A 16,312-nucleotide genomic window follows, 5' to 3' on the forward strand; every position below is an offset into this window, starting at 1 on the left:
TCAGAGTCGGCGTATTTGACTAAAGCGGCCATCAGCATACCCATATCATTGCAATCACGCTTAAGGCGCCCCAGCTTCTGTCTCAGCGGCTCAAAGCGACAATTCTTTTCCAACATAAGGACTGCAGAGCCAGCATCCATCTTGTCAGATGAATGTATTATCTCCTTAACCCTGCGTACCCAGTGAGTCGTGGACTCACCCTCCTCCTGCTTACAATTTGTCAAATCCACAATCGACATGGATGTCCTTGAAGTTCTGGATGAAACGGGCTTTCAGCTCTGCCCACGAATCAATGGAATTGGGGGGCAAACCTTTTAACCAAGACCGGGCCATTCCATCTAACATCATTGTGAAGTATTTAGCCGTTGCTGCATCGCTGACCTCCAATAGCTCCATGGACATCTCATAGCTCTCGATCCACGCTCCAGGCTGTAAGTCGGCCGTATAATTCGACACCTTTCGAGGTCCCTTGAAGTCCTTGGGAAGGCGTACATTCCGCAGAGCCGGTACCAAACAAGGAACACCGCCGGTTCTAGTGGCCACCCCCGTCTCAATGGAAGCTATCGGATACTCCGGGAAATCTTGATGAGCCGTGTGTTGAGCCGCTAGCTGAGCCGCCTGCTTGTTCTCCTGACGTACCCGATCTTGTACCGGGTTATAGCCACCGAGCTGGTTCCGGCGCTGGGCATTGCTCGACAAAGCTTCTGACTCCATGTGCCTGCTGTAACTCAGACTCCGGTTTTGACGAGGTGGTGCTAACCAAGGCGGAGGAGTTGAGTGAATCATGTCCCGACTATAAGAATAAGTCTCTTGCTGAGCCAGGGCTGTCTGGACAAGTTCCCTGATCCTCCGGGTCTCCACCGCTGTTGGATCATCACCGTCCACTGGGAGAGCCGCCAGACGCGCTGATGCTGCGATTAAGTTCTCCATGGGGATGGAAAAGTGACCCGGCGGTATCGGCACGTAACGAGGTGGCGCCATGTTTCCATGAGGAGGTACCATCTCCCGAGGCTGAGCTGGTCCCCCTGTTCCGGCTGTCATAAACTGATTTGCATCTGGCGGGTTACGTGGGCCGGCTCCGGGTGTAGCAAAAAGAACCCGAGGGTCGTAAGTCGGAAGCAGACGAGATTGAGTTTTCTGGTGCCTCCTTCTCATCACCTCATTAGATGCGTTCAGGCTCATCGTAAGCTAGAAAGCCTCTGACTGGAGCTGCTACGCCCGTGCATCCAAAGTCGCCCGTTCCGTGGCTAACCTGGTATCCTCAACTGCTAAGGTCTCCTTGGCCCGAGCTATTTCCTCACGTACCCGCGCCACCTCTGCATCATGCTCATCTTTATTTGCAGGAATAACCGTAGCTATTAACAGGGCCGTAAGCTTATCCATGAGATCTATCAGCACTTGAGCCGGCGGGCGCACAGGGCCTCCTACCCCGGCCGCTCCTATCCCAGACGTAATTGCAGCTGCGGCTGTAGAATTTTGGTTGGGCTGAGTCCCAGCCATGAAGACTCCTGCCCAATTTGGCGACTCACAGGGGTCCGGAATACAGGAGTCATCGGAACAGCCCCCAAGCACGCCATCTTGCACTTGATACAGCGAATCTGTTGAACCAGCGGACGAATCGCCGTCACAGAGAACGGCCGTCTCACCACCACCTTCAGATCCTTCAGAAAGTTCTTCTGCGTGGATGCAGCCCACAAAAACACTCTTCACGCCGGGTTGAACTCGGGCGGGTTTCGCACGCTGAGCCGTCTCGACGAGGTTGGTGCAGTTGTCCGGCTCAGGGCCCGGTTCACCAATCCGGCCGACGTGGATTCCACCGAAGGGGACCCGGTACCCGTACTCAATTGAGCCGGCGTCGGGGCCCCAACCTTCGTCGTCAATGTAGATCTTGCCGCGACGACTCTTGGTCATCCGGCCTACCGCGTATCCCTTGAGCCCTTCGAAGTTGCCCTTCAAGAACTCAAATCCACCGTGCGCTGGCCCCACGGTGGGCGCCAACTGTCGTGGAATTGTCACGTCAGATGTCCTAGTGAACGGACTTAATCGCGGAGCCATCGCAACTAGGAAGCTTGAAGGGTTTAATCGGGACAAGAGACACAGGAGGTTTATACTAGTTCGGCCCCTTACGATGAAGGTAAGGCCTACGTCTAGTTGGGTTGGTATTGCTTGATGTTTCGATGACCAGGGAGCGAGATACGCTATGCCCGGTTCTCAGCGAGTTGTTTCTTGCCCTTAGCCGCCAGCGGGTCGCCCCCTTATATACACGGGTTGGCGCCCTCCGGCTTACAGAGTCCCGGCCAGCTCATAGACAGTGTCCGACTCGGTGACTAGTTAAATCTACCTTATGTTACAAGTCATATTATCATGACGGTTTACCACTACGGGCTTTAAGCCTTTTGCAGGCTTTAGACCCTTTATTGAACCGCCATCTTCATGCTTGGTCTTGGGCTTTTTTCTGATGGGTCTTCTTTGCGTAACCCGGCCCCTCCTGGGCGGCTTACAAATAGTTATATCCCCAACAATGGGTGTTAGAATCATTACTGTGTAATCTAGATTATTGACTTTAGTGCAAGTGGGAGACTGAAGGAAATATGCCCTAGAGGCAATAATAAAGTTATTATTTATTTCCTTATATCATTATAAATGTTTATTATTCATTCTAGAATTGTATTAACCGGAAACATGATACATGTGTGAATACATAGACAAATATAATGTCACTAGCATGCCTCTACTTGACTAGCTCATTAATCAAAGATGGTTATGTTTCCTAACCATAGACATGAGTTGTCATTTGATTAATGGGATCACATCATTAGGAGAATGATGTGATTGACTTGACCCATTCTGTTAGCTTAGCAGTTGATCGTTTAGTATGTTGCTATTGCTTTCTTCATGACTTATACATATTCCTACAACTATGAGATTATGCAACTCCCATTTACCAGAGGAACACTTTGTGTGCTACCAAACGTCACAACGTAACTGGATGATTATAAAGGAGCTCTACAGGTGTCTCCAAAGGTACATGTTGAGTTGGCGTATTTCGAGATTAGGTTTTGTCACTCCGATTGTCGGAGAGGTATCTCTGGGCCCTCTCGGTAATGCACATCACTATAAGCCTTGCAAGCAATGTAGCTAATGAGTTAGTTACGGAATGATGCATTACATAACGAGTAAAGAGACTTGCCGGTGACGAGATTGAACTAGCTATTGAGATACCGACAATCGAATCTCGGGCAAGTAACATACGATGACAAAGGGAACAACGTATGTTGTTATGCGGTTTGACCGATAAAGATCTTCGTAGAATATGTAGGAGCTAATATGAGCATCCAGGTTCTGCTATTGGTTATTGACCGGAAACGTGTCTCCATCATGTCTACATAGTTCTCGAACCCGTAGGGTCCGCACGCTTAAAGTTTCAATGATAGTTATATTATGAGTTTATGAGTTTTGATGTACCAAAGGTTGTTCGGAGTCCCGGATGTGAACACGGACATGACGAGGAGTCTCAAAATGGTCAAGACATGAAGATTGATATATTGGAAGCCTATATTTGGATATCGGAAGTGTTCCGGGTGAAATTGGGATTTTACCGGAGTACCGAGGGGTTACAGGAACCCCCCGGGGGCTTAATGGGCCATAGTGGGCCTTAGTGGAGAAGGGGAGAGGCGGCTAGGGCAGGGTCGCGCGCCCCTCCCCCCTAGTCCGAATAGGACAAGGAGAGGGGGGCGCCCCCCCCCCTTTCCTTCCTCTATCTCCCTCCTCTTTCCCCTCTTCTCCTAGTCCAACAAGGAAAGGAGGGAGTCCTACTCCCGGTGGGAGTAGGACTCCCCATGGCGCGCCTCCTCCCTGGCTGGCCGCCCCTCCCCCCTTGCTCCTTTATATACGGGGGCAGGGGGCACCTCTAGACACAACAACAGATCATTGATCTCTTAGCCGTGTGCGGTGCCCCCCTCCACCATAGTCCTCCTCGATAATATTGTAGCGGTGCTTAGGCGAAGCCCTACGACGAAAGAACATCATCATCGTCACCACGCCGTCGTGCTGACAAAACTCTCCCTCGACACTCGGCTGGATTAGAGTTCGAGGGACGTCATCGAGCTGAACGTGTGCTAGAACTCGGAGGTGTCGTGCTTTCGGTGCTTGATCGGTCGGGCCGTGAAGACGTACGACTACATCAACCGCGTTGTTCTAACGCTTCCGCTTTCGGTCTACGAGGGTATGTGGACAACACTCTCCCCTCTCGTTGTTATGCATCACCATGATCTTGTGTGTGCGTAGGAAATCTTTTGAAATTACTATGTTCCCCAGCATTTTGCAGAGCTGGAGCGTGGAGGTAGTTCTGGGGGAGATCCGATGTGTGTTGACGTAGTATAGCTCACCAATGCATCGGGCTTCTTTTTTATTTGCCTGTATGAGCTTTCATCGTGGATTGGAGACATCATTAGCTACCTCCAAGTCGATTCTTTGATTTTTATTTTGACTTTTTTGTTGGGTGCTGATGTATACATCTACTCTACTCAGTGGGTGCAGGATCGGTGCGACGTGATCCCATAGCTATCTTTCGAGCTTTTTTGGTGTCGAATTATCTAGTAATCATTGAAAATTTCATTATGTGTCATGTTCTATTTCATGATTGGTTGATTAGCTTCGGTGATATTTTGAAATAATCTTGATTTAACCATATTTATCAGAAATTGGTATAACTCTTCTTTACACCTTTCCTTGCTCACTGGTGAATTAAACATCAAGCTGACAGTATGATATGCTTACATATAGACGTCACTCAATTGATATGACTGCATGAGCGCGAAACAAGCAGTAGGTCAGAGCTTCGACGACAAGCTGAGGGTTAACAGTTGAGTGGTATTTTTCTTAGATGTTCTTTCAATTTTGATCTGAATATCCATGAATATTTAGCTGCAGATCGTATTTAGCAAGCTACTAGGAGTCCTCGAACAAGCATCCAAATTTACCTGCTGTATCTGAACTGCCACCTTAGACTCAGAGGACTCTCGGGATCCACGCAACGGCTTGCCAGACTAATGGGTTGCTATTCAATTCTCAGTCTCAGTTGGATCAGCGTCTTCAAGGCGTGCATCATAACACATTATTCTGTTTGTTTGTTTAGTATTGTTGGATTGAGTTACTTTATGTGCTTACTCCTAGTTGACTATGCCTAATTCAGTTAATAGAATTTTTGGATTTAATTTTCAGAGATATTTCATATGCAGAAGAACCGAGGCACATGTGTGGTCATAGGGCGACTGATGTGCCAAGTTGTGAATCTTCAGGTGTTTAAATAGGTTGATATGCGGATTTGCTTTCAAATGCATCAAGTAAGGAGCTAACGGATTTGATTCATGTTGATTTGTGTTCATTAATGTCTGAATGCCAAATGAAACTAGGTACTTGTGTAAATTGCAAGACATTTGTTTGTCTCCTTGATTCCAAAAAAAAAAGTTTGTCTCCTTCAGAGATGTGTTTTATACTCTTCTGATGAAAATTTACACAAGGTTCTTCATGTCAAATGACATGGAGAAGCTTCCATCATATTACAATAGTTGTGTTCTGTGTAAAGTTCATTTCAGTTTGTTTTTACACATCATGTTTGAAGCACTGAGAGAATTACATATGTATGTTTCGTAAATTGATGTTAAATATGCAAGTTAGAATAGAACAATTTATTCTCATGTTACTATGCTTTCGTCACACATACACTGCATTGTTATATAGTAGTATATGAATGTCATGAGGAACCAACATCTCAGTTAAAGCTCTCTGATGTGCACTGAAAGAAGTCTTCTCGGACAAGGTCAATAATTCTTATTAGTATTTCGATACAGGCGATCTGATTCGTCCGGTGATGCCAAGTGTTCCCCTTGCGCATCGCATGCCTTGCGTGGGTTGAACTGCGGAATGGCCCGTGTAAGACATTTTAATTGGATAAGTGCGATAGTGACAATCACTCTACCTATGAGGTTACGAGCACCATGAGAAAAAAGCTCAGATATTTGGAAGAGGTCGGTGATAATATAAAAAAGTTATAACTTGACACACGAGTGGCAATACGAAGATGGTCCATTATGACACATGAGAACGAGACTTTGACCATGAAGTATTAAGGAGTGATTACGTGCATTGCACGTGCAATTTTATTAGTGTAGGCAAAGAATAGAAAGAAAATCAATGTGCCCCTACTTAGCCAGACCATGTGGTGTGCTATGGACGACACACTTCTATTGCTTGCAACAGCGATATATAGCAGTTGCAATACCATGATCGACCCATGAGACGGAAAAGGGCTCGATGCACGCCGTACCTATCATTGAGCCCAACAACCCTCTACAAATTAAATGGGCCACCCATTTGCAACCGTGCCCCAAGCGGTGGCCCCGCCCCGATGCACCCCACGCCTCCCTATAACACGGAGCTTAGTAGTTTTAGTGATTCCATCGCCATGTATAAATACAATGGTTGACGCTCGTTCTTCTTCATTCTTCTTCTTGTGTTATCATTGGCATATCCCCAATACAAGCTCAACTCATGGCTTGTTGTCGGACCAGCATCAAAGTGTATGCTCCTCTCTTCACTCGGTTCTGTTAAGTAGTGTCGATGGTATTTCACAACGTACCTAATCACATCACCATTGTTGGGTGTAGATTTGTAAGGGAGTGGGAAGTAACCTCAAGTCATGAGATGAACACGAGGCTCATGTTCTACTAAGGTTTGGTCCCCCTTAATGGGGTAACAACCCTACTCCTCCTTATATGTAATTATCTCAACTAGCAAGCAGAAGGTGTGACGGCACGCCATGCCCATCGTTGAACCCATGCGTACGTGTGCATTGTTTTTTTGATATTGATGTTGGGCGGGTTGCAAATAGGTAGCATTGGTAGAGAATTACAACGTACTAGTAGTGGTGACAGCCATGTGTACTTTGCATAGTAATCAGTGCATAGTTGCAAGACCGCGCATTGGAACTACAAAATGTTCATGTTATAGTAGGAAGCGTTGCTTGAGTGCCTGTTTAGTAGCTTGTTTCAGGGTTACTGTGCCTGAACTGTTATGCTTGCCTCCACTGAATGAAGAGTCGTTGTGCTTGTTGATTCTAAGATGGCTGGTAATGTTGGTCATGCTAGTGTACCAAAAAGAACACCTGTATGTATGGATGGTGGGTTGGGACTGTCTGCAGGGCTAATGTGGGCTTTTAAATCATCGTGAGACTACACAGTGGTCAAAACACAGCCTTTAAATCGTCATGATAGCTAGAAGAATATAGAACCCAGGATTACACGCGTCATTTCACTGTGGAGCAGCAAAGAAAATCAAAAAAGAAGAAAAAATTGAACCCTTACGGGTCTAGATTCTTAGTTCTTATACTATAGAGGTTTTAACAAATATTTATATTATTCTTTTATCAAATCGATGTGTGAGACTACATAGTTAGATTGGTAAAAATGGACGTCCTGTGTATCATAAACCTGGATCTGAACAGTTACTCCCCCGTCCACAACTATGAGATATTTTTGAATATTTTAATATAGGCTACACTAGAGGCAAAGGCATTTTTTCACGCTAATTTCTCTCAAGCATTTTATTGATCACGGATCCGTCAGAATATTATTTCTTTCTTTTTATTTTTGGGTCCAAACTTCTATTCTTCGTTCTTCCCCGGGCCTTATAATCTCTATTTTTCTACCGACATGCGGATGGTCGTGTTATGGAAACCGTGCATGCTTTGCCGTGACAATAATTTTTGGCGCACTACTATGGTTTTGGGTTATCATTTACCACCAAATAACTGTGTAGTTTGTGGCGGACTGTTAAATGTAATGCCATATGATCTTTTGTGCACTTCAAAACGTTGGACATCTAGGTGTACACCTAAAATTATGAGACCTCAGATAAGCTATCAAGCATGTATGTTAGGAAGCAACAATTTTGGTATAAACGAACAATAATCCCTGATTTCCTTCAACACGTACCAACTTCATGTTAAGTATGTTGCAGCTTGGACCATCAGCAAGAACAACTTCAGTCCTGCGCCCCAGCTTCCTCTGCTCAAATTAATCACAGCCCGTAGTCACTGTTGTCTGGATTTTTATTTGAACTATCGCTAGGAGTAAACATATCCTAACCATGTGACCAGGTGCAAAGATTTCTTTGCACTACAACTTGCAAAGACTAATAGCTTTGTTCCGCTTTGTTATTTGCCAAACGTATGACAAATTGGCCACAATATTTACACAATGCTTGGCAAATACAAATGCTCTGTATCCATGTTCGCACCGGCAAAAAGGAACAATAAACACAAATAGTGGGAAATAGAATAAGAGCTAAATGACATACCTTTTCAACTGAATTCTTCAGCCAGCAGGATTCTGAAATAATATTTACCAAATAAAAGTAATCCATTTCCTTGTAATTCTAAGATAAATAAAACATCCATCAGACTGAACTGATTGGTCAGGAAAGGGATTATAAGGTAACATATTAGGATCACATCTAAAAAATGTGACACCAATGTGCATGTTGCATAACCCATGAGAAATAAAAGCGATAAGCAAGATCCAAAAGCATACTTAAATGGTCAACTAACCAATACAGATCTAGCCAAAGCAAAATAGTGTATACGTTCATGTGACGACTGATGAAACTGAAACTCTGAAATTAGCAGGATAGTATAGTTGTTGAACCTATAAATAGCTTTTGAGGTTTCATGCCATAATACACCTTTTAGGCTTTTAAAGTGTAAGGTGCTTTTTGAATCCATGAACACGGAAAGAAGGCTAGCCTTGTCGAAGAATATTGTATAGATAAAATAACTGTTATTTTACAACCAAGACCAAACCAAGCTTTGAACTGGTGATAACACAGTACTGCAACAAGCTTCAGACACCCAAACTTTAAACACATGAACCATCAATGTAAAGCGGCATTGCTGGAGAAAATAACAGAACTGACCTGCAACAGATGCACATGATTCTTCAGTAAAGGGCAGCCCCAGTGCATGTAGCTCCCGCTTGCGCAGGGTCTGGGGAAGGGTCCGACCACTTTGGGTCTATTGTACGCAGCCTTTCCCTACATTTCCGTAAGAGAATAATTGGAGCACCAGTAAGAAAATTCTTCATGATTTTGCCAATTGTGCCGCCAGGCCCCAACCATGCTTGTAAGCCAACTACCCATGTAGGCGTACGTCCGTGCCGCAAGCAGCTGCATGCCATGCCTCAGCTCTCCCCCGGACACAGCCGCGATCAACGACACCGCTGCGCCACCCAGCTTCGGCGGTAGCCACGCCGTAATGGTTGCCTTGCCGCGTTCGTGCGGCTTCTCCCTCTTGTAGAATTGTGGGCAGTACACAAACTGCAAGCAAGCATATTCCTAGTTTTCATATTAGTGGATACCAAAGTGTGGAAAGTCACATAAAAGAGATAATATTGACAGTCCACAAGAATAGGTATGTATCAAGAGCAGAATAATTGCTCATTGTACATCACTAATATCACAATCTCGACAGCAAAAACCTGGATCCTTATCTAATGCTACCCAAAGATGGATACAGAGAGAAGCATAAATGGCCAACTGGTGGTAAAAAACATATTGATGCATTTAACAATATGCAGCTTGAGCAATTAGAAAGATACACGTAAAATCCAACCTGGATTCATCTCACAGGATAGACATGGAAATTAAGGAGCAGATAATAGATTGTACAATCATGTAGTGCGACTCTACAACGAATTAAACACCATGCATGATACTACATCCTAGCCTTCAGAGCGTGTCATATGTAGCTGACTTAGTGAATTAACTTTTCAAGAGAGGTTGTCAGCAATACAGAAGCATTTATCTTTGTAGTAAAACATGATTTTCATTTTTTAACCGAACAAACTGTCACTCGGAGTTTAAAAGCAGACTGAAATTGCACAAACTTAAGGAGGGAAGAGTTTGTTTAAGGCGTCAGGGGTAGGCCTACCTGCATTCTACTGAAGTTTCATATCTGAGATGAGAAGGCATTCATCACCTATCATATGCTCCGTGACAAATTTATATTACCAATTGAAGGGCATGTGAAGTCCGAAAACAAATTAAGTTATACAACTCTAAGCTCTCAAGTAAGCAAATAGAAAATAAAAGAAGAACAACCTATGTCAAGTGGTTTATGTGTTTCCTCTATGTTCAAAGGGATCTTTCCTCCACCTGATGAACATCATTGGTCCACCACTTTGCAAGCTTGTAATAAGTGAATAGCTAAATTTAAGCAATGTCAAAAAAACTGACAGGGAGCACATAAAGTCTGGAAAGGTCATTATCCTTAAAGGACAAAAGTATGGCATACAAATGATGTTCACTCGTATTTTGCCTCGCTAAATTTACAGCCAGGAAAAAAATCAGTTTTTTGTTCTTACATTAGAATTTGACCAAAAACTACCCATCCAAACAGATCGTTAGGAAGCAGATTATGATACCTTTGACCGTCGAATCAACACATTTACAAGGTCTTGCAGACCTTGTGAGATAGCATATTCTTAGCCTGCTAAAATAATTTTCTTGAGTAAATCGTGCACAAATGACATTTTACTTACATGTTTTCTGAACTCAAGCATGGAGGGAATGAAACAGAGGAAGAAAAATATGCGCCTAAAAAGGGACAGACTTAGAGGAAGAAGATGGTGAAAGTTGAGGCCTTACTGTGCTGGTTGCTGGGGGGAGACGGATCCACGCAGCAGAGTAACATGGAGAGAGGCGTGTTGGGGGGGGGGGGGGGGGGGGGGGGGGGGTGAGAGTAATGAGATTCACGGCGGGGTGCTCAGGGAGGCGGCGGCGATAAGCTATAGGATCCTCCACCACCTCCCTCTTCCTCCTCGGTGGTTCATCCCCTGGGCACCTTCAGGCAAGGGTGGGGTGGGAAGAGGGAATCGCAGGGGATGGTGCCGGCGAGGGCTCGGCGTTGGAGCCGGCCGGTGGCACAGACACGAGAAGATAACAAGAGAGAAATCAGGATTTTGTTGTATCGCTGTTTGACCGGACGTCCCAGAACTCACGAGAACGGCCAAACCGACTCTAACTCATCCTGCCCACTGTCAAACGGGCCCGTGCGCCGCTCGTTAGCCGCGATTCACCAGGAGCTCTTATTTCGTGGGAGCTTAGTAACTCTAGGATACATGAAATAAGTAAACAAACACATTAACACGTGTCTATATACATCCTATTCACAACAAAAGCTAAACACATAGTATATGTGTGAATGGAGAGAGTATCTCTCTAATAAGAAGAAATTCCTTTTTTCCCTTTCCATCCACGAAATTTATTTTGTATTCGAGTTACAGTAGCATGCATGGGATCGAACTGCCCTGGTCTAGATGGACTATAAAACAAGAGTGACATGACACGTTCATCTGACATCGCACCACTCTCATAGTGTCATCCTCCTAAAAGCAACTCCAACATGTCGACCCAAATGGACACGCGCTTTGTCCGTTTTTTATCTGTTTGGATCGGCCGTCCGCTCTCGTCCATCTTCTTTTTCGTTTGGGTCGGCAGTGTATCCAACGTACAGACCCATTTTCGCCTGTGTGGCCGGCTTGCCGTCGTTTTTCAAACATAATTCAAAAAAAAGTATAAACATTTTACATAATTTCACAAGCAAACAAATATAGCATAGTTCACAAACCAAAAAAAAATATCATAGTTTACAAGCCAAATAAAAATCAAATTGTCTCAAATACATATTAAAAAAAAGATACATCTATTGGTTGCCAACGTGAGCCCACATATGCTCAACAAAATCATCTTCCAGCTGAATGTGAGTTTCTCGGTTACGCATTTGATGATGAAATTGGGTGAACTGTGCAAATGTTGCTGCTCCTTCATGCTCAGGCACAATATTGTGACCCTGGAACTGAAACCCTTGGTCGTAGATACGTTCCGGACGCTCATCCTCTACGATCATATTGTGCATGATCACACAAGCAGTCATCACCTCCCACATTTTTTTGGTGCTTTAAGTTCTAGCAGGATACCGAACGATGCTCCATCAAGATTGCAGAACACCAAAAGGCACGCTCCATATCCTTCCTAGCACTCTCTTGCTCTTGTGCAAATCTCCTCCTCTTCTCTCCTACAGGGTTGAAGATTGTCTTCACAATAGTAGTCCACTGAGGATAGATATCGCCAGCTAGGTAGTGTCCTTAGTTGTAGTTGTGGCAGTTGTTGTTAACATTCACCGACGGGCAGTTGCCTTCGGCAAGCCGTGCAAACACTGGTGAGCGTTGAAGCACGTTGATATCATTGTGCGGTCCGGCTGTGCCGAAGAAAGAGTGCAGATCCAGAGATCTTGTGAGGCCACAGTCTCAAGTATGGCATTGCAAGCCTTGACATGGCCCCTATACTGACCTGGCCAAGCAGAAGGGCGGTTGTTCTACTCCCGATGCATAAAGTCTATGCTACCAAGCATCCCCGGGAAGTCTCTGCTGGCATTCATCGCCAACAAGCGGGGTTTATCTTCAGCATTTGGCTCTCTCAAGTACTCAGCGCCAAATACTGCAATCACAGCCTTGCAGAACTTGACATGGAGTCTATGCACGTAGACTCGCTCAAACAGACGCACTCATCAATGAGATCACCGGGAACTCCGTATGCAAGCATCCAGATAGTTGCAGTGCATTTCTGATAAGAGGAGAAGGCAATCTTTCCATGGGCATCCTCCCTGCACTCGAAATATTTATCTTATCCGGCCACCCCCCCCTCCCGAATTCGGTTGAAAACACGCCTAGGCATACGGAAACGACGCCGGAACTGATAATGTTTGAAGAGCGGGTTGGGTGTCTCAAAGTAGTCCTTCCAAAGAAGAAAATGACCACTTTCTTGGTTGCGATTCAACGCCGGAGTGTGCCCCGGGATCGAGCCCCGGAACAACAGCCGCTGCCTACTAAGGTGGTCATGGACGACCAATGCAGCAACCATCATCTCCTCATTGTCGGATGAGGAATCATTGGAGTTGTAGAGGAAATTGTGGAAAAAAATCTCGTCCTGGGAGTCCATTTGTACCTTGGGAGCAAACCGTCAAATAACTTGCGGGCGTCATCGAAGAAGCTGGCCGGCAAAGAGATGCACACCTCCCCTGGACCCGGTAGTATGCCTGGCGGCGTCATACGAAGGAGCTGGCAAGGGGCGGGGGGGGGGGGGGGTTGTGCTCGCGCGACGTCGAGGGTGGGGGGGAGGACCTGCGGTGGCCCAGTGGCGAGGTGATGGTGGTTGCTACCTGGGAAGGTGGTGGTGTGCGGGGGAGGTATGTGGGTGTGGACCGCTGATGAGGGCACTGAAACTGGGCGGCGGCGGTGACGGGGCGGGGCTATGGGGGGGAGGCTTGCTGTCGATGGGGAGAAAGAGTATGACCTATGTGTCACCGACTGGCGGGCCGGGAGGAGTAGACGGCCCGCGCGCGTCTGCTCGTGTCCGTTTACTGGGCATTTGATTTTGGGAGCTCCTATACGGCGCTGCAGGTGCCCGTTCGTGCTCCTGGCGCCTGCAGCGCCCCGCACTGGGCCGGCCCATAAAACGCGAAGCCTGGCGAATGCAAAAGCTCGCAAAAGAAAACGCGACAAAAACTGCAATATACAGGTTTCGAACTCAGTACGTCAAGTTCACGTACAAGTACCCAGCCACACGAGCTACTCGCTTTCTATGATTGGTAACAGTGCTCGCGCGACGTCGAGGGTGGGGGGGAGGACCTGCGGTGGCCCAGTGGCGAGGTGGTGGTTATTGCTACCTGGGAAGGTGGTGGTGTGCGGGGGAGGTATGTGGGTGTGGACCGCTGATGAGGGCACTGAAACTGGGCGGCGGCGGTGACGGGGCGGGGCTATGGGGGGGGGGAGGCTTGCTGTCGATGGGGAGAAAGAGTATGACCTATGTGTCACCGACTGGCGGGCCGGGAGGAGTAGACGGCCCGCGCGCGTCTGCTCGTGTCCGTTTACTGGGCATTTGATTTTGGGAGCTCCTATACGGCGCTGCAGGCGCCCGTTCGTGCTCCTGGCGCCTGCAGCGCCCCGCACTAGGCCGGCCCATAAAACGCGAAGCCTGGCGAATGCAAAAGCTCGCAAAAGAAAACGCGACAAAAACTGCAATATACATGTTTCGAACTCAGTACGTCAAGTTCACGTATAGGTACCCAGCCACACGAGCTACCCGCTTTCTATGATTGGTAACAGAGGCAAAATGCTTAATAACAATGCTGCAATGCTGTTTCATTGCATATTGCACCACTTAATTTTTTTGAATAAAGAACACATCAATTTGAAAAGGCATTAGTGAATTGAAAGGATAAGTTCACAAAAATGAAAAAAGTTTGTGAATTCAAAAAAAGTTCATCGGATTTGAAAAAAGTTCATAGAATTTGACAAAAAGTTCATCAACTTCGAAAAAGTTCATAGAACTTTTAGAAAATGTTCATTGAATTTCAGAAAAAAAATCATTGAATTTAAAAAAGTTCATAAAATTCAAAAAAGTTCATCGAATTTCAAGAAAAGTTCAACAATTTACAAAAAAGTTCATCAATTTTGAAAAAAGGTTCACAAAATTTGATAAAAGTTCATCGAATTTGGAAAAAAGTTCATCAAATTCGAAAAAAGTTGATCAATATTTATAAAAATTTATCAAATTTGAAAAAAGTTCATCGAACTTGAAAAAAAGTTCTCCAGACTAAAAAAAGTTCATAGAATTTGAAGATAGTTCATCATATTCGAAAAATATTTCGTCAATGAAGAAAAAGTTCATTGAATTTAAAAAGTGCGTGCATATTTGTAAAATAAAAAGGAAAATAAAAATAGAAGAAACAAGAAAAAAAGAAAAAAAAAGAAAATACAAACAAGAAAGAGAAAAAAAGAAACGAAAAGAAAGAACTAAAAGAGCCGATGGGAGAAACTCAACATAGTGTGTGTGTTGTCCAGGTGGTTTGCGCAGCTCTTTGTAAACCAAGAGACCGATGCCACCTTTTTCAGTTTTTTGCATAAACAGTGAACGGAACCAATTGGGCCAGCCCAATCGCGGCGGGGGGTCGTCCGCTGCAGGCGCCCGTTAGCGAAATGGCCTATAACGGGCGCCTGCAGCGCCAAATAGGATTTCCCTTCGATTTTGACCATGTCGCCTCCTTCGGTCTGTGCGGGGTGCGTACTTTTGTGTCCGCCGCTTTGTGAGTGGGTCTGCCCTGTGGGCCGTACGTGTCAGTTGGGGGATCGTTGGTCTGTTCGTCTGGTGAAATCCGTGGTGGGCGCCTGGGCGGCGTGGCCGCTGCGCGCGGGTTCTTCCCTGGCGGCGTGGCCATTGGAGAGCTGGGTCGGTGCTTCGTGGTCGTAAGGGAGGGAGAGGGGCTGGGGTGAGCTGCGTGGTGGGCGGCATTTGTGGGACGGGCGTTCTGGTTGTTCTGTGATGCCGTCCGCGCTGCTGCTGGAGGTGCTCGGGCCGTGCGGGTGCTGTTGCTCATGTGGTTCTTCGCCTGTGTGGGCGCCGCCGCTGTGGGACTTGGGAAGGGCTTTCAGCTGGCCGGCGGTGAGCCCCTAGAACTTGGGAAACTTCAGCTTGGGCGCCCGTATGAATCCATGGTCGCGGGCCTCCACGCTATCTTCGTTGCCGAGGCCACCTCAATTTTTTCGTCACATGTGAGCAATGTGAAAACTGACAAGTGCGTGTAGATTTTATATTTCGCTTGGAGCTTCTTCTCAGATTTAACTTGCAAAAAAATTTATTGAACTTCGGTGTTTCTGTAGATGCTTCAGTGTAAAGATTCGGCTCAGAGGCCTATTTCATTACTTTCCATGTGCATAGATCGAGTTAAAGAGGGCACCTATGACCTATCGAGGTATGAAATTCTATCTTGAGCTTGACCTGCATACTGTTATCCAAATTTTATCAGGTGGCATGCTATCAAATTTCAGATTTGGCAGATTGTTCTCGAAATAGTTTAGCATCATTAAGTCAGGAGGGTTACCGTGCGTTCTCAGTTAATCCTCTAATTTTAAGAGGGTCATTACTTGACGACGAACATGGACAAAAGGCAATAACCCCAGGCAAGGAACACTCTTTTCATGTACAGTTCACAAAATTCAAACATATTGGGGCATGATATCAAATTTTAGGTTCAGAAGCATAGCGCAATGTACAGTTCGGTGTTGAGAGCTCGTGGAGACTGCTTTTCTTTATTAAAAAAACCTTTCCAGAAACGATTTTTATCAAATGATCAAAGGTACAAATGTTGATACCTCTATTGCACGTTTTCAGTTTCATGATTTAACTTTTGCTAGGACTA

The 16,312-nt window shown here is 45.7% G+C and overlaps 1 long non-coding RNA gene across 2 annotated transcripts; it reads right to left on the reverse strand.

Annotated features, from left to right (window-relative positions):
- Positions 1–7,888: 7,888 nt before the first annotated feature.
- Positions 7,889–10,795, reverse strand: LOC123112322 (uncharacterized). 2 transcript variants are annotated; one of them, XR_006455349.1, is made up of 3 exons: positions 10,702–10,789; positions 10,479–10,543; positions 7,889–9,372 (listed from the first exon to the last, which is right to left on the reverse strand). It is a non-coding gene; the product is annotated as an uncharacterized lncRNA (long non-coding RNA). The 2 variants fall into 2 exon arrangements; XR_006455350.1 differs by lacking the exon at positions 10,479–10,543 and having other exon boundaries at positions 10,702–10,795.
- Between the last annotated feature and the right edge of the window lie 5,517 nt (positions 10,796–16,312).

Source organism: Triticum aestivum, chromosome 5B (genome assembly GCF_018294505.1).
Source record: "Triticum aestivum cultivar Chinese Spring chromosome 5B, IWGSC CS RefSeq v2.1, whole genome shotgun sequence".
Lineage (NCBI taxonomy): Eukaryota > Viridiplantae > Streptophyta > Magnoliopsida > Poales > Poaceae > Triticum > Triticum aestivum.